We start from the raw sequence: 18219 nt of genomic DNA on the forward strand, positions 1-18219 counted from the left end.
AGGGACACAGCTTCCTGCTGCAAACCCCTGCATTTCAGGCTTTAATGGGCACACAGATCATCGAGGTGCTGGAAAATGGCAGGTTCTGACTCATCAGGTCTGAGATGGGGTCCCTGATTCTTCATTTTTAACAAGCTCCCATGGGATGTGGATGGATGATGCTTAAATTCTGGCAGTACCTTGAGCACTAGGGTTCTCCAGGGCAGGCTTTGTTCAGCACCACGGACAGAGAAAACCCATGCTTCCTTCCCCTTGCCCCAATACCTGAGCAATCAAACCTATGAGGCACCACACATGTCTGGCTTCTCTGCCAGAACTGTGTCACCAACTGTCTGGGAAGCAAAAGAACCTTCTAGAGGCTACCTCGTGATACAAACTATGATCACTCTTCCACAAAGGAGGCCTCTTGATCTTCAAGGATAAACACCTTGGAATAGAGACCCTGCTGAGGAGTAGGAAGAGAAGGGCAGGGCTTGACAAAACAGAGGAAAAGCCTTCTGGGAATCGGCTCAGCTCCTTTCAGCATCCTATCTCTCCGGTACACTACAGTTCTTACCTACTTACTGTGTCTTTGTCTTCATCTGGGGTCATGCAATAAAGGTGCAGAATGTCTCTCACAGATTTGCTCTAGTGAGCTGTAGTCTCACTCTAGTATACAGCTGCAGTGACAAAACCATTACATTAGTCTGATACCATGACTCACATTAAATATGCTTGGATCCCAGAGCACATGTTTATACTAGGAGCAGCTGTGTATTTATACCAATCTACAATTAGATTAGTCCTTCTTGGTGCTTACCATGTTAGGACCACCTGATAGATTTGCAAAAATGCTGATAGAAGGGCCTCACCTAACAGCAGTTCCATCAGAATCTCTGAGTAGGAGGTTTCCAGTGTTGTTAGAAGCTCTCTAAATGGCTAGATTATGTGGCCAAGAGTAAAGATCATGGTATGCACCATATTCTCTGTGACAATATAGATCAAGTTCTAGGTACTCTTTTTCTCCTCCTTTTGTTCTTCAAAATTCTTCCCAGATCTTGTCCAATGGGATGGATTCCCACCTACATATCTAATGATTAAGAACTGATGTGACCAACTGACCTGTACCTGTTCTACATGCACAATGAAAGCTACTAACATTTGCCTCCATTTCTGCCCAACTCTACAAACTTGGGAGTAGATCTCACTTATGTCACTCTGAAGTGGAAGAATCTGAGACTTAGACAAGTTGGCTGGGCCTGATGAGGTCATGCAGGGAATGCCAGAGCCAGAATCTCCATTTGATTCAGGGTGTACTGGAGCTGTTTGGAACAGGCACCAGCAGGTTTCTGAGGTTAAGGGAGACCCAACACCACAGACAAAACTTTGTTTTTCTTTACTACTATCAATTTTACAGCTTTATGGAAAATACAGAGTCTTTATTAATATTTTATAGAATTCATTTCAAAACAATAGTAGCCCTTATTAAGTATGTTTTGTTTGCCAAGAACTATGCTTGGTGATTAGAGCTGTCAATCAGCGCTAGGAGATTGGCTTCAGATCGATCTCCTTGAGGATGTCAAAGGTCATGGACACTCAAGTCTCCTAAGTACAATGCTGTAGTATTTACACATAATCTGTGTTAATCTTTGTACTTAATTAAAATCATCTATGGATAACTTCCAATACCCAAATGTAAATTCTGGGTAAACAGGTGTTAGATGGACTGTTTAGGAGATAGCAAGAATTAAAATTGGCCTACACATGTTTAGTATAGACATGATTTTTTTTCCCCTCAAATGTTTTCAGATCTGATTGTTTGAGTTCCAAGATGCAGAACCCAGACAGCCAACAGTTGTATCCATTTCCTCTTTACCCAGCTGAGTTCCATGATGCCATTGCAAGGCAGGTGTTGCTCCTACAACTAGGATAGAAAGAGAACCAAGTCTTGGGTTGGGTTAATAAGCCTACCTATAAGGTTAAAGTCAGAAAGTAGCAAAGGCAGATTTGAACCCAGGCCTTCCTGACATGAGTCCAGCCACTCCTTAAGCACTCTGCCCATTTCTTGTTTGCAGTGCAATGATGGTGAAATTATCTCATTAGAGCCTTGAGCTCAGAAGGGAGATGGATGACAGGGTGGGAGCCAGGTTCAGGGAGCAGGTGCCAGATGGATGCAAGTGGGGATTGACCATCTGGCAGAAGACTAAACAAACAGCATCCACAGGCTAGAAGGGCTTCTTGTAAAAGTAAAATGTCTCTCCCTCTGCTCCCTGCTCCAGCAATTCCAGCATTCTTTGTATCCCTCCCAGGACATGAGGAGGCAGGTTCCAGGCAATGCCACCCTTCTTCCTGCTTGCAGAGGAACACAGGGTACCTCTGTTGTTGCAGTTTGAGGTCCTTGATGATAGATGGCAGGTCATTTGCAGAGCCTGGAGCTATCATTCATGAAGGACAATGGCCTACTGGGATCTAACACATTTGGAGAAGAGCATGAAATGGACAAAAGGGGGATTATATGAAACAAAGTCAAAGGAAAACTGTTAGGAGTCTTATTTCATGAGCCTTGATTCCAGCAGAGATGAAACACTCTGAAAGAGCTGTCAGCAAATGCACAGAGAGCCCAGAATTGTTCTCTAGCTTCCTGGTGTCCATCACTAGCCAGCATTGTTAGGGACTATATAGAATTTAGCAGAGGATTACCCTTTTGGGAAGTGTGGGCTATACTCTAGTGTGGAGAGGAGTCTGGTGTTTGTGAGGAACTTTACTTTGTATGAGGAACTGGGTCAGTAACTTGAGAAGTATCAGTGGGATCTTTCTTTGTCTGGAGCACTGGTCCCTGTGCATGGATCTGGGAATGTAAACAGATGAATGACTTTGTTTGGCTTGGCTTGGGAACCACTTTCTAAAATGTTAGAAGCCCCACTGTGTAATAGGAGGGAAGTTAATGCTGTATGTATGAGCGTGGGGTTAAGGATAATAAAAACATTCAAAGTCAGAGAAGTAGTCTCAAGCCTGCTTCTTTGTCTTTTGGCTTTAGATCAGCAAGTATCACTGGCCATATAGTCTGATGCTTTCCAACACCTGCTAAGGGTGTGGCTTCTGGAAGTAGGTGGAGAGCCAGGCTTGATGGTAACAAAGCACACAGCTCCCTACCATGAAGGTGCTGTGGCTTGGAAACTGGGCATATCATTAAGTGAAGGGGAGCAGCCCACTTAAGGTCATGCTTAGGTCAGGGTTGTCAGGACTGGGGCACATTCCGCCAAGCACTCATTGTATCTTGGGTCTCCCCATGATGGGTGGTAGCCTTCTGTGGAAGGGATGTTGGAAACACATTTTAATGGGTAGTGAGTGTTTGGTGCTTGGTGCTTACCTGGTTGCATTCAGAGGTGCTATTTATTGGCCAATGCCAAGAAAACCCATTTCAGAACAGTATGGCCTAGATTGAACCATAAGCCCTGCAGTTGCTCCATCTTGATTGGGTATATTCCTTGGCCTCTCTATAACTTGTTTGTGTGTGTGTGTGTGTGTGTGTGTGTGTGTGTGTGTGTGTGTGTGTGTTTTCATCATAAAATACTGAGGCTATTGGGATATAGAGATGGCAGAGCAGTTAAAGATGCCAAGCCCGAGGGCCTGAATTTGATTCCAGGACCCACATGCCAAAAGGAGAGAACTAACTCCTGTTAGTTGTTCTCTGACCCCCACATATGTGCTTTATTAGTGTGTATCCACTCCATCCCACACAATCACACACACACACACACACACACACACACACACACACACTCAAATAAATGAACAGAAAAGGAATGTAATAGGCCATATTTCATAGGGAGGTTATACATATTAAATTTGCAAAATATATTAATACTTGTAGAGCATTAAATAAGATAATATATTTAAGGTATTAATTAAACTAATATATGAAGTATTAGATAATCTAACATACAGCAGTTGCAATAATATCAGGCACATAGTATTTTATACCTGTTTTTAGTTATTGTTATTGTGTACATATGTGAGCAGGTGCACATATATATGTGGAAACATGAACACGTGTGCATATGTATGTGGAGGCCAAACAACAAACTTTGGTGTCATTTCTCAGGAGCTGTCTATAACCTTATTGTTTGAGACATGGTCTCCCATTGGGACCTGGGACTAATCTGTTGGACTAGACTGGTTAGTTTTGGATCCCCAGTTATCCTACTGGCTCCACCTCCCCACTGCTGGGATTACAAGTGCGTGCCAGCACATTCAGGGTTTTTACCCGGGTGCTGGGGAATGAACTCAGGGCCTTGCACTTGCAAGGCTAGAACTATACTAAGTCATCATCCTAGCCCTGTAAAACTGATTATAGTGAAAGCGTGCCCAATGCCCAACTTTGCGCTGATGACAGGGATGTATCAGTGAACATCATATGGCCCTTCCTTCATTCACGCACATTGTTGAGAACCAGCCACATACATGACCTTTCCCCATGACCGGAAGTCATACATCCTCTGAAAATGATTCGGGGAAGTGCAACAGGGAGTCATCAATGGGAGGGATGGAGACCAATCTGCTGAGACAAGGAAAACCTAGAGAAAAGAGTGCTAATTATGAAGTTAAGGACAGGAAATTCTGACCTGGTGAATGCAGATGAGAGCTTGTACCTGCCCTGCCTCACTTGTGAGAGTATAGAGACACTCTGTAGCTAATGAAACAGAATAAAAACTAGAAGCCACTTCTCAAAGCACTGGGGGACTCTGAGGGACAAGGGAACAGAGACTTAAATGACAGGAATGCTGCCCACATGTGGGCAAGGGTGAGGGAGACACACGGAAGCATTCAGATTATTCCAGGAGAGAAACTGTCTGCAAAGGTGCAGAGGCAAGCCTGGCAGTGTGTGTGTGTGTGTGTGTGTGTGTGTGTGTGTGAGAGAGAGAGAGAGAGAGAGAGAGAGAGAGAGAGAGAGAGAGAGAGAGAGAGAGAGAGATTTGCATGAAGACTACAGGGCTCATGGAGGGGATTTGGCCCAGGGGCTTAGAGGATAAGCTGGAGGGGATGTAGTCCTCAAACCAGAGAGTAGCAGGTGAATTTGATTCCACTCCGAAGATTTTTATGGACTCATAAAACTGTATATTGTGAGCTTGTAAAGCATCAATTCAACCCACAGCGTAGGATTAACAAGGTACAACAGAAGCAAGGTCCCAGGAAATAAATAGTGCATCCACTGTATTTGTCCTTCTCCGTTCATCTTTCTGTTACTTGTCTCTCACACTCAGGCCCCAAGATCTCTGAGATGAGAGTGGCAGAGAGCCCAGGAAACCAGCATTTAACATGTTGGGCACACTTCTGAACAGCTGACCTGTATCCCGGGACCACCGCAGACCTGTCAGCTTGAGCAGAGAAGTAGAAAGAGAGGGTTTTGGTGGACTCAGGACTTTGGTTTCTCTGACTCCCTAGCCCTTGCCTAACCTGTGTAGGAAGTATGGGAATTCAGTGTACTAATCAATGTGAGATGCAGAGTCTGCGCCCACTATCGGTTTCAAATGCCCTGTGTGCACAGAGCAACCAGAATGGCTTCTATTGTGTGGACTCCCAGGCAGTGTCTGTCCTGGAGGCTGTGAGTGGGGAAATGATTTATTCAAAGCTCACTCCTGCCTCTCCATGCCTAGGGTAAGCATGAGTGTGGAGAATGCAAGAAGGAACCCCCGCAGACAGGTGCCCTGCTTCCAGCCTGCCTTCTACTCTGTGGTCCTCACCCTTTGCTCTTCCAATCCCCATAAGGCAGGTGCTTCCCACATTCTTCAAAGCTCACGGAGATGCAGTGTGTGAGGTGCCCAGGTGGAACCTGGCACTTCTCAGATCGACAGCCACCACTTAGCTTCTCTCCTTCATTTGTTCCTAAGAGTGACTTTCAAAGAAACCATGGATCCTGCTCACCGGAGTCCTGGCTGTTCTTTGAAGTTCGAAACCCAAGTCTTTCTTATATCTCAGACCCGGGGCCAGTTTTGCATGTTAGCTTGACATCAAGGTGGAGTTGCTGAACTCTCTCCTAGCAGAGAGTTTCTTTGCAGCTTCCTTACTCTGATGCAGGTGGGGATTGACAGGCTGAGTTCCTCACCACAGAGATGTATAGCGCACCCCTGTGTGCAGGCCAGATCTGGGCACAGGGTAAGGATTGATGGACGAGGCAGAGCCCTTTCTTAGCTCTCAGGCTGACTGCAGGGCAGACGAACCATCAGTGGCCGACCTGCTGGGTGTGTGCTGCAGTTGATGGGGACACAGGAACTGTGGTTTCCAGAAGTTTCACAACTGCTTCTGCACGGAGGAGTCAGGACCAGGCTCTCGCTGTCTGACTCACAGGGATCTTTCAGGTCAAGTCTGAGATAGTCAGTTCTGCAAGGCAAGGATATCGGGTGGGAAAGAATAGAACACTTTCAAAACAAAACAAAACAAAATAAAAACCACTGTTACTGTCACTTTAAGAGTTCTCAGATGAGGAAACAGATGCCATGAGAATTCATGAATACCAAATGATCAACAGGACCCCGACAAGTCTTTTCTTTTTCTCTGGGTGTCTCCCCATCCTCCACATGAGCATCCCTTCCAGTTCCACAAGCCTTGATGCACAGTGTGTTGCTCACAGCCTGCAAGCCAGTGTGAAGCCAGCTTGGCTCTCAGTCTATTTATCTTATCTCCTATTTATATTTGGAAGCCTGTTTCTTCATCTGTTAGAACTGCCTGCATCGCACGCCCTGGAAATGTCTCTGTTTACCTTGATGTGCCGTGAGCACGATCCAGGGTTATTAATAAAACAGAGGAGCTTCCCAGCTGCTAGGGCTAAACTACTGCTATAAAATCGAGGGCCACAGTTGAGGGTTCTAGTTGCCCTAGAGAGAACTCCCATACGCTCCACAGGCCCATTTGACCTTAGGGACCAGGGTGGGGCAAGGGACATTGAACCAACCTGCCTGGCAAACAATGCCCTGTTTTACCTTCTCCTGCCTCAGATGGTAGAACTCACATTTCTGAACATCCCATAGACAGCAAACAGACAAGGTTTTGGTTGCTCACTCTGTCTTACCACAAACAGAACAAAACAGCAACCAATATCTCATCAAAACTGTTTCCACTATCTCCTAGAAAGCCCAATTTGCCCATGACAGGCCTGTCTTCCCATGTGGCACCCCCACCATTTTGCACCTTGTCAAATGAGAGCTACCCCTTTGTCTAAGTTTGCCATGATAAATTGCAATCAAATGCAACTTGGGGAAACTGGGTTTATTTGGCTTCCAATAACGGGAGAGAAGGAGAGCAATTTGCTGAGTCAGGGAAAACCTGGAGCAGAGAGTGCCAGTGATGAGGTTAAGGACAGGGAGGAAACCCTGACCTGTGAAAGCAGATGAGAGCTTGTACCTGCCCTGTTTCACAGGTTCTCCTCTTGTGAGAGCATAGAGACACTCTATATATCCCTGATCATGGTCCATCGCTGAGGACAACCAAGGCAGGCTCACAAGCAGAGCAGGAACTCGGAGGCAGGAACTGGAGTAGGGACTGTGGGAAAAGGCTGGTTACTGCCATGCTCCCCACGGCTCGCTCAGCTTTCAGTTATTTCTTTTACCTTTGACATCATAATGCATCACCCAGGGCCACCTGCTCAGAGGTAACACAGTGAACTGGACCCTTGTGCTTCAATCTCTAATCAAGACAATGCCCTATAGACTTGCCCACCCAGGTCAACCTGATGGAGATATTTTCTCAATTGAGGAGCCTCTTCCCAGATGACTCTAGCCTCTGTCAAGATGACAAAAACCAGTATCCCCTGTCACAGGGGTGTGAGGATTTTTTTTTGCCAGTCTCTACCCCTCCCCTCTGCTTCTATATACTCTGTATGGGACACCTCCCAAGTAAGCTTGCCTCCCTAGACTTGCATGTGATTTGGTCTTCTGTGATACTGTAGCTATGTATAACTATTGATACACAGTCCCCAGCTACAGTTATTCAAAGTAAGAATTTGGGGATAGCATACGAGTAACACAATCAGTGGAAAACATTCTTGGAATGATGCGGATTCATTTCTTGACAGCCTAGGGATAAACCATGATACTTTTTCCATGATGCTCGGCAGTGAAGCAAGGAGCTGTCAGTCACACAATCAAAGGGGGAAGCAACCAATCCCCCACAGTGCACTGTTTCTAAGCTAGAGTGGTCAGTAGGATCAGGTGTACTGAGTGCATTTGTGTGTGTGTGTGTGTGTGTGTGTGTGTGTGTGTAGATGAGGAGTGTCTTCAGGTGTCTTCTTCATTTGTTCTCCATTTCGTTTTTTCAAGACAGGCTCTTCCCTGAGCCTAGAACTCCTTGATTTGGCTAGCCTGGCTGGCAATGAATTCTGGGAATCCGTAGTCTCTGCCTCTCCTCCCCCAAGTGCTGGGCTTACAGATGCACACCACTGTGTCCGGCTTTATGTAGGTGTGGAGGATCAGAGCTTTAGGGCTTTATATCTCACACCTGGCACTTTAACAACATGGCCACTTCCCCAACCCCTTAAGTGCATTTTGACTCAGTAGCATTTTTAACTTACAACAAGTTTGTGAGTTTTGACCCCATTATGCAGAAACGAGAGTCTATACACACTGCGAAACCTTTCCAGCCATCAAGATCCCCATTCCTATGCATACCCTCATTCTGATCTCACTGCAGCCTGCCAAGGAGGGAGTGGCTATTCCCTTTTCTCGGCTCCAGAAACCAAGCGGAAGAAATAAATGACTGTCCTGTGTTATGGGTTCAGAGAGTCTCACTCGGGTATGGCTCTGCACAGTGGGCAGAGTGTGGCTAAAGAGGCAGCAGGCACCCATGTCTGGTAAGTCATACTTGCTGTGGAGCCCTGTGCAGAGACCTGCCCCTCCCCTTGGGAGCTCAGTTTCTTCCCACTATAAAGTGAGGTTACTGCCCTAAATCAGAGCTTCTTAATGTGAGTGTATGGCCGGGAAGAAAATAACTGAAAGTTAGCATTTTCTCCCATTGCGAATATAGGCAATAAACCACAATAGCATTAGCAGTTTCTGGGACTTTGTTACCAGGAAGAATCAGATATTTTTGTATCCCATTATAGTTATTGGAGATGCCTCAAAATATCATTTGCACTCATCACTACCTCAAGGTTATGATAGTTATTAGACAAGCTGTTAGATCTTGTTATGACTTAGAAAAGAAATAAAAATATAACAATCACAAATTTCTCATTTTAACATTTTGATAACTATTTCAATATAATTGGTTTCCTTTGTAATCCGATTAGTTTTTATTTTGTGCTTTTAAAAGGTTTTTTCTTTCTTTTCTGGGAAGAGGGTCTACATGTTTCAAGGATCTGCCAAAGGGGTTTGTGGGGCTCCAGAGGTTAAGACCTTGCTGTGTCACCGCAGGAGCCCAGGTCCCACCAGACCCAGGTTCTCATTCATCAGCCTTCCCCCGCCCCTCACTCTAGCACACTCAGCCCCATCTGCTTCCACACCTGAGGCAGCTGCAGAGGTGCTCCCTTGGGCTCCATGCAGCTCAGATGGCATTCAATTTCATCAGACCAGTGCCTTCTGGTCTATAATCTAAGGGAGGCTGATGCTGTCACAGTCATATGGGTTGAGTGGAAGGAGGGAGATGGAGGCTCAAGACTCAAACATGTCTTTTGAGATAGGCAGCATTTAGTGCTCAAATACCTTGGTTTTATCCCTCCCAGATGACATCCTCCTCACCCCTATTCTTCTACAAGGTCCTCATGGGGGTACCACAGATCCAGAGAGTATGGGTGTTTGTTTGTGTTTTATAGGAAAGGGCACAGGGAAGGCCAGAGTCCAGAGCCACAAAGGACAAGATGTAGGAAGAAAGTAAGGATGGTGAAGCAATCAAACACACACACACACACACACACACACACACACAGAGAGAGAGAGAGACAGACAGACAGACAGACAGACAGACAGACAGACAGACACACACCAGAAAACAGAGCTGAGGACAGGCTGGCAGGGGCAGTTTGTTCTAAGGGCACAAGGCACAGAAGAACTTGTGATGGGACCATACCAGAAGATGAGGTGAGAGATGACTATGGCTTCATATAGGGTCACAAGTGCAGGCAGAAGTGGAGAGAAGTGGACAGAAGCTGAGAGAGCCTGAAAAGACAGAACCAGGCGGGCTAAAGGATAGATAGCTAGTGGATGGAGATAGAGCTCAAGGATTTAGGGCAACCTAGGTGCTCCACTTGCTGACATGGGGACCAACCAAGGGAGGCTCTCTAGGAGGAGACTGTAAGGTACCACCATGTGGGTAATAGGTGGTTCCTAGCATCAAGACAATTGTTTCTCTTTTATGCTGATTACATTGCAGTTGAGAAAACACATCACCATCCCATGCTTCCATGGCAACTATTAAACTAGGAGCATAACTTCTACTTTAGGGGTTTTCTGTGATGGTTATTTCAAATATGAAGTAGAAGCATCCGATGCATTATGAGCTGTCCATGGCCCCAGGTGGTCTCTAGCAGTGCTCCAGTCCCCAGGAGTCTCAGGGAATCCCATTACAAAGAGGCACGTCTGGAACGTTTCTCACTTAGGGGATGAAATTTGGAGTCCATAACAAGTCTGGCCATGGTGATGCTGAGTCTGTTTTCTTGCCTGTTGGGCGGGAATACACACTTTTGTCTCTAGCCCTTGAGATTGTGTCACACAATGGCATCGTTGGGTGGAATTCACATAGTCAGTCTCCAGGATTGTCTCTGTGGCTCCTGGTCAGTCCTGTAAGGTCTCTAGCTCATTAGGACCATTAAAGTTGAAGCTCAATGAATTAATATAAAGTTCATGCAATAATTCACCTAGGCTAGAGTGCTGAGCTGAATGAGCTGTGACTCTGGACCCGTCTGCTTCAACCTCCCTCCATCCTAACCTCACCATTCAGGATATCTTCCTCACAGCCATCAAGGGGCTCAAGATCAAACTGGGCCCTGTGCATCCATCGGACTGGGCTGGAGAGATGACTCGGAGGTTAAGAGCAGCGGCTGCTCTTCCAGAGGTCCTGAGTTCAATTCCCAGCAACCACATGGTGGCTCAAAACCATCTATAAACGTAATTTATGCCCTCTTCTGGCATGCAGGTGTACATGAAGATAGAGCACTCATATTCGTTGAATAAATAAATCTTTAAAAGACAGAAGCAAAACAAAACCCCTGACTGCCTCTCACAGATAGAATCAGAGGCCTGAACCTCATCCTTCCTTTTTTTTTAATTTATTTTTTATTAGATATTTTCTTCATTTACATTTCAAATGCTATCCCCAAAGCCCCCTATACCCTCCCCCTGCCCTGCTCCCTAACCCACCTTCCTCCCACTTCCTGGCCCTGGCATTCCCCTGTACTGGGGCATATGATCTTCGCAATACCAAGGGCCTCTCCTCCCACTGATGGCTGACTAGGCCATCCTCTGCTACATATGCAACTAGAGACACAGCTCTGGGGGGTACTGGTTAGTTCATATCGTTGTTCCTCCTATAGGGTTGCAGACCCCTTTAGCTCCTTGGGTACTTTCTCTAGCTCCTTCATTGGGGGCCCTGTGATCCATCCAATAGATGACTGTGAGCATCATCTTCTGTGTTTGCCAGGCATTGGCATAGCCTCACAAGAGACAGCTATGTCAGGGTCCTGTCAGCAAAATCTTTCTGGCATATGCAATAGTGCCTGGGTTTGGTGGTTGTATATGGGATGGATCCCTGGGTGGGGCAGTCTCTGGATGGTTTTTTTCTTCCATCTTAGCTCTGAACTTTGTGTTTGTAACACCTTCCATGCGTATTTTGTTCCCCATTCTAAGAAGGAATGAAGTATCCATACTTTGGTCTCCCTTCTTCTTGAGTTTCATGTGTTTTACAAATTGTATCTTGGATATTCTAAGTTTCTGGGCTAATATCCACTTATCATTGAGTGCATCAGTGAGTGCATTTTTGTAATTGGGTTACCTTGAGAATTGACAAATGGGACCTCATAAAATTGCAAAGTTTCTGTAAGGCAAAAGACACTGTCAATAAGACAAAAAGACCACTAACAGATTGGGAAAGGATCTTTACCTATCCTAAACCAGATAGGGGACTAATATCCAATATATATAAAGAACTCAAGAAGGTGGACTCCAGAAAATCAAATAACCCCATTAAAAATGGGGCTCAGAGCTAAACAAAGAATTCTCACCTGAGGAATACCGAATGGCTGAGAAGCACCTGAAAAAATGTTCAACATCCTTAATCATCAGGGAAATGCAAATCAAAACAACCCTGAGATTCCATCTCACACCAGTCAGAATGGCTAAGACCAAATATTCAGGAGACAGTAGATGCTGGCGAGGATGTGGAGAAAGAGAAACACTCCTCCATTGTTGGTTGGATTGCAAGCTGGTACAACCACTCCGGAAATCAGTCTGGTGGTTCCTCAGAAAATTGGACATAGTACTACCGAAAGATCCAGCAATTCCTCTCCTGGGCATATACACAGAAGACGTTCCAACTTTTAATAAGGACACATGCTCCACTATGTTCATAGCAGCCTTATTTATAATAACCAGAAGCTGGAAAGAACCCAGATGCCCCTCAACAGAGGAATGGATACAGAAAATGTGGTACATTTACACAATGGAGCACTACTCAGCTATTAAGAACAATCAGTTCATGAAATTCCTAGGCAAATGGATGGATCTGGAGGATATCAACCTCATCCTAATCCAGGTGTTTTGCTGCTGTCTCAGATGCTCTGTGTCTTCTTGCCTGTCTGCCTGCATCATCATGGGTCCACCCACATTCCACACCTCCTGCCTGGAACTTCTGTTGGCAAAGACTGTTCCCAACTTCTTTTTCTCATTCATTAGAACAGAGCCTTCACTGGGTTCCACTATTGAGCACAGGACCCCTTTCTTCCATTTTCTGCTCTAGACACGTTTTATGGCCAAAATGAGCAGCTGAAAGGTCAAAGTGGAGCTGGAGAGATGGCTGTCATATATAAATCCCATAATCTACATCGACATTGTGATAAAGAGACCCACTTTATAGATAGAAAATAAGGCTGAGAGGTGCTAAGTAACTTTCTCAGTGTTACATGATAGCTTTGGTACAATCTAGGATTTGACACTGTTGATAAGATAAATGACCATCAGGACCTACCCTCTTACTTTAAGAGCTATTAGCATCTCAGAGGTGCTGGGGGGGGGTGGAGAATCATTCTTTTTTGAGGAGCTCTCCTTTACTCCAGTGGATGGTCACATATCCGTGGATGTATGGTCAGTACTACTTGAACTTAGTGGGCTATGAGGGTAGGTTGGAGTTGGGAGGGGTGTGTTGAGGGCATATGGGGAGAGTCGGAGGGGAAATTAGGGGGTGGTTGTGATCATATTTCATTGTATACCTGTATTAAAATCTGAAAAATAAGTAATTTTTTAAAGTTGTGATTTGGATGCTGATGAGGCCCACGATTGTAACATTTCTCCCAATCACCAGTTTCTTCCCATGTGCAGTCCAGAGAAGGGGGCTGGCAACTGTATGTCAAATGGAAGGGTAAGCATGAAATTGCTGGGTGGAGAAGTTGCTCTTCCAAGCAAGGCTCACTTGCTTGAGTTGTTAAAATTAGAAAGGCTCTCACCTGTTGTTCTGTGGGTCTAGTTGAAAATATTGGCAGCATCCTACAGCATCTTGGATGATTAGTAGACCTCCCATGTTTTAAGATAAATAATAAAAGCCATTATTTCTGTAGCAAACTCCCCCCTGAAAGTAATGTAATGCATAGCATCCAAACAGGAGTGCCTGCAGCTGGGGCAGCTGTCTGGAGGACCTCACTAGTCCCTGGAAAGCTGGTTAATGTTCTAGGGTTTCATTACTGGCTCTGCCAGACCTTGGGGAGTTGTTTGGTGCTGAGGGTTGAGACCTCATGTCTACCGTATCTTTTTTTTTCGTCCTAAATTGCTTCCATCACCCTGACCACACAGACAAGATGAGATCTAAGTGAGAAGGAGTGAGAAAGGACAGGACCTTTGATTCTGAAATGCCCAGGAGAAAGCTCAAGTGAGCATGTTTTGATACCCTAATCAGCAACAGAAGTCCAGGGGTTGAAAATCCATGCCCCAGCAATGATGACCTGGGAAATCACTGCCCATCATTTTCAGGAAGAGCTTCCTCACTCACTCAGACATCTGGTGGCAAGGCTTAGCTTAGATCAACAGAGTTTCCACAAAGCACCTACATCTGAAGAGTGGACACTCAAAGCTCACACAGCATGCCTGAGCCTTGGGGTCCCTGGAGCCTCCTAGATGGAAGCTTCTAGAAGGCTCAGTTTATGCTATTTTCAGCCTTACTATGCTGTCACCAGGGATGTAACCACTCAGGTCTGGCATCTACCTTGATAGAAGGCTGACCCAGAGAATGTCTCTGTCCTCCTGGTAGGTGGCTAGGTTCGGGTGCTTTATCTTCAGCAGTTAGAGTGATGACTGTGGCCCTCCACCTTCCATTCCATTCCCAGCCCTCACAAATTGGCACAGCACAGCTCTGGGATCCAGCTATGATTTCCCCTTCACATTCTTGCTTCTCACTGGAACTGGAAGGCTTCTGGGAGCTAAGGAGTTCCTGACACTCAGCCTAACCCTATAACAATCACCCCACCATCTGGATTTGCATTCTGATGCTGGTTTGCCTAGGCTCCAAATCCTGGTCTTAGAGGGGTATGGTTGTATACTCTTTCAGTCTCAGCATTCAGGAGGCTGGGGGAGGACAATCCCAGGTTCTCAGGCTATAGACTTGACCCTGTCTGAAAGAAACAAAGACGCTAGCCAGGCGTGGTGGCGCAAGCCTTTAATCCCAGCACTTAGGAGGCAGAGGCAGGTGGATTTCTGAGTTTGAGGCCAGCCTAGTCTACTACAAAGTGAGTTCCAGGACAGCCAGGGCTATACAGAGAAACACTGTCTCAGAAAAAAAAAAAAAAGAAGCTAATGAACAGGAGCAAAATCTTGGCTCTATTACTCATTGTATGCTTTTAGGCAATTTTGTAGGCCTTTCAGTATTCTTGTTTCATCTATAAAATAAGGAAATGACAGCATCTAACTCTCAAAATTGTAAATGAAGATTAAATGGAGTGATATTTATAGAGCATTTAGGACAGTGCATGGCCCACTTGGGCTGCTCTGACCATGCAACTAGAACAAGTTGCCTGTAGTATCATAGACAAGCTTAAGAAAGGAAACCCAGAGCTTTTACCTGGTGCCTGACACCATGAAAGACAGATCCATGGCAAGCAACTCACAGGGCTTTGGAAAGTTTCAGGCAGATAGGAGCTGGTAGAAAAGGAACTATGCTGCCCTGGAAATATAGTGGCAGGATCTTAAGGGATCCCGAGGAGAGAGGCACCAGGGGAAGAGGGTGAGCTATGCTGTTGGCAACTCAGGCTACCAGACTGCACTCATCATGATGTTTACCAGCTTTGTTAGATGTGTCATTGTTTCAATATCCCTTTATCACATCTCTGTTAGATGTGACGCATACAAAGACCAAGGCAACCCTGAGGTTCTGTGCTCTTAGTGTCTATCCATCTCAGGTGAAAACATGGGGGCTTACTGATATCACAAATGTTGTCTACAGTCAATAAGCTTGGGAGGGAATGAGAGGCAGGGGTCAACCCCAGGGTCTCACTAAGGACTAAAGAGCACCATGCATGGTCCCCATTACTCTTCCTTAGATATTGAGAAGCAGAAGAGAACTATTTAGAGCTGTGGGAGGTGGCTCACAAAAAGGATATTGAAACAATGACTAGAGTGTTTGAAGATGGGGCGGAGACAAACATGATACTGGTAGTATCTTGATCTTAGTTTCTCAGTGGAAACTTGACTTTGATCAGGACATCAGACAAACTTTGATCTATCTTGGTACCTCCTTCAGGGCCCAGAGAATCCTGATTTGTTGACCTTCCACTTCCATATGCCAGTGGCCTTCAGGGGCTAAAGCAAGTTGTCAACATGTTACTGGCAACTGGAGTAGATTAATTTGAGACGATTCTAAACTGAGCTGAAGAGGTGGCACCACACCTATTAGCATTTCTTTTCCTATTGCTGTGATAAAAGGGAACTTAAGGGAAGAGGTATTCATTTCAGCTCATAGTTCAAGGTACAGTCCATCTTGGCAAGGGCCTTAAGGTCGTGGGAGTTTGAAGCAACCAGTCATATCATACCCACACTCTGAGAATGGTGAAGGCAAGGTAAAACTCAGCTCACTTTCTCTGTCTTATCCAGTCCAAAGGCCACTCTCAGGGAATGGACTCGCCCTCCATTAAGATGGGTGCTCCCCACTGGTGTGCTCGGGGGCCCATATCCCAGGTGATTCTAGGTCTGCCAAGGTAATCAATTGTCCACCTGACTTTTTATTTCCACCTCTGCGACCTTGTTAGGAGAGTGGGTGTGGAGTGAGTTGGGTTTCAGTAATTTTGGTGACTGAATGTTGAACTGAAGACAGGTAGCTACAGGGAGCAGAGTAGTGATGTGAGATGCAGCCAGAGGAGAGCTGAGCCTCTTTTCCCTATATCTGCTTCTCCCGAGTTAACTCAGAAAAACAACCTAAGAGCAAATGTTCATAAATATGTGTCTCACTCTATAGAAAGAAAAACTCATCAAATCAATAATTGCAGTCAAGTAAATTTATTTTTGAATATGGGAGGGAAGAGGGTAAATTTGGTATAATTACTATATAATTTGACTTAAAATGAAGTCCATTGAACATTTATTGAATGTGGGCACAGAGGATAGAGAAACACTGGAACTGCCAAAGAGCTTGTGATGCAGACAGATCTAGCCTTTCTGGCACCCCCAGTTCTGGAACTCTTGTTCCCAAGGCCCAGGCTATGAATTGTATGTGTGAGAAAAGATGTGATAGTCCCTCATGGTTGCTGTAAGTCAGAGCCTGGTATTCCATACAAACCCATTTCATCCCTTGTCTTTTTTGGTCATTATTAAAATCTGGAAGTACCAGGTATGGTGGCATATGGTGCTAGGGGGATGACAGACAGACAAACAGACAGACAGTCAGGACACCCAACATTTTCCAGTTTCTAGAAAGAAATTGGATGCCCTATGGCCTTCAGATTTTAGTTTCAATAGAACAAGAAGTTTTGGGGGTACTCCTTCGTAAAAAAAATTCCTCAAACTTGTGGGGAGAGAATTGCAGTACACTGTATGAACATAGTGGGTAGGAGGGTCATGTAGAAATCCACATGAGAGACAATGGTGGCTCAGTGGAATTGAGGAACTCCTTGGGAAGGAGAAAATGAACTGACTTAAGCTATATTTGAAGGTAGAATTGATACACTGTGGCGAATAATTGTCCAGGACCAGTGTGACATATAAGGTGGTATCAAAACAGCTGCTGGGACTCTGGTGGAAACCATCAGTAGACAGCGCTGTGACTAAGCACACTGGTGGAGAGCTAACAACAGCAGCAGCTGCAGCAGTAACAGTAAAGGAAAAGACAAATGGCGAATCCTTTTGTACCAGTACGGAGATTCTCGCGCCTACTCAGAGATGGGTAAAGGAAGGGCAGAGAGCATGTTGATTCCTTAACAATGTTAATTGCTAAGGCATGTGGGAAAACATGTTTACACTGAAGACACAAAGATTAAAATGCCATGGCATCGTGTGCCTACCTCAGTGACAGAGATAAACCAGGATCCTGAGGTTTACTATTGAGGAGAGCAAGAGGAGCTAGCTCGCTCATGGAGTGCTGGTAGAGATGAAAGACGATGCGCTCTTTTGTGGGAGGCATTTACACATTTTCCAACTGTTTGGCAATGTAGCTTAAGTACATAATCAAACTGCCACGTGAGAAATATGTATGAAATATTAATTAGTGAAAAATTGTATACATCTGTCAGTGAGGGATTAATTACCTACCTACATAACCATTATAGAGAATGCTTTCTTAGTAAGTTAAAAAGACATTAAAGTCAGCATCCATGGTTGGGACCCTTCTTTGTAAACCATCAGAAATACATGGCATGTGTGCATCTGTTTCTCCATACTCTCATAGAGCGGCTAACGGGGCCTGTATCCAAATTGATAGCACCAGGGTGGTAGTACATTTTAAAAATATTTAGTGTATTCTGGTAAAAATTCTGGCTTTTTACAAGAGAAAGCAATCTATGGGTGTAATAATTATAATGTCGATGACTGTAATAATTGACTAATGCGGACTGGTTGGCAAATG

General features: G+C 45.1%; 1 protein-coding gene and 1 long non-coding RNA gene across 19 annotated transcripts in view; one reads left to right on the forward strand and one right to left on the reverse strand.

Annotated features, from left to right (window-relative positions):
* Nucleotides 1-18219, forward strand: part of Tenm4 (teneurin transmembrane protein 4) — a 739850-nt gene that overhangs the window by 163158 nt on the left and 558473 nt on the right. The window lies entirely within an intron of this gene.
* Nucleotides 5082-7563, reverse strand: Gm15412 (predicted gene 15412). The gene is made up of 3 exons (NR_046043.1): nucleotides 7381-7563; nucleotides 5724-6360; nucleotides 5082-5357 (listed from the first exon to the last, which is right to left on the reverse strand). It is a non-coding gene; the product is annotated as a predicted gene 15412 (long non-coding RNA).

Source organism: Mus musculus, chromosome 7 (genome assembly GCF_000001635.26).
Source record: "Mus musculus strain C57BL/6J chromosome 7, GRCm38.p6 C57BL/6J".
Classification (NCBI taxonomy): domain Eukaryota; kingdom Metazoa; phylum Chordata; class Mammalia; order Rodentia; family Muridae; genus Mus; species Mus musculus.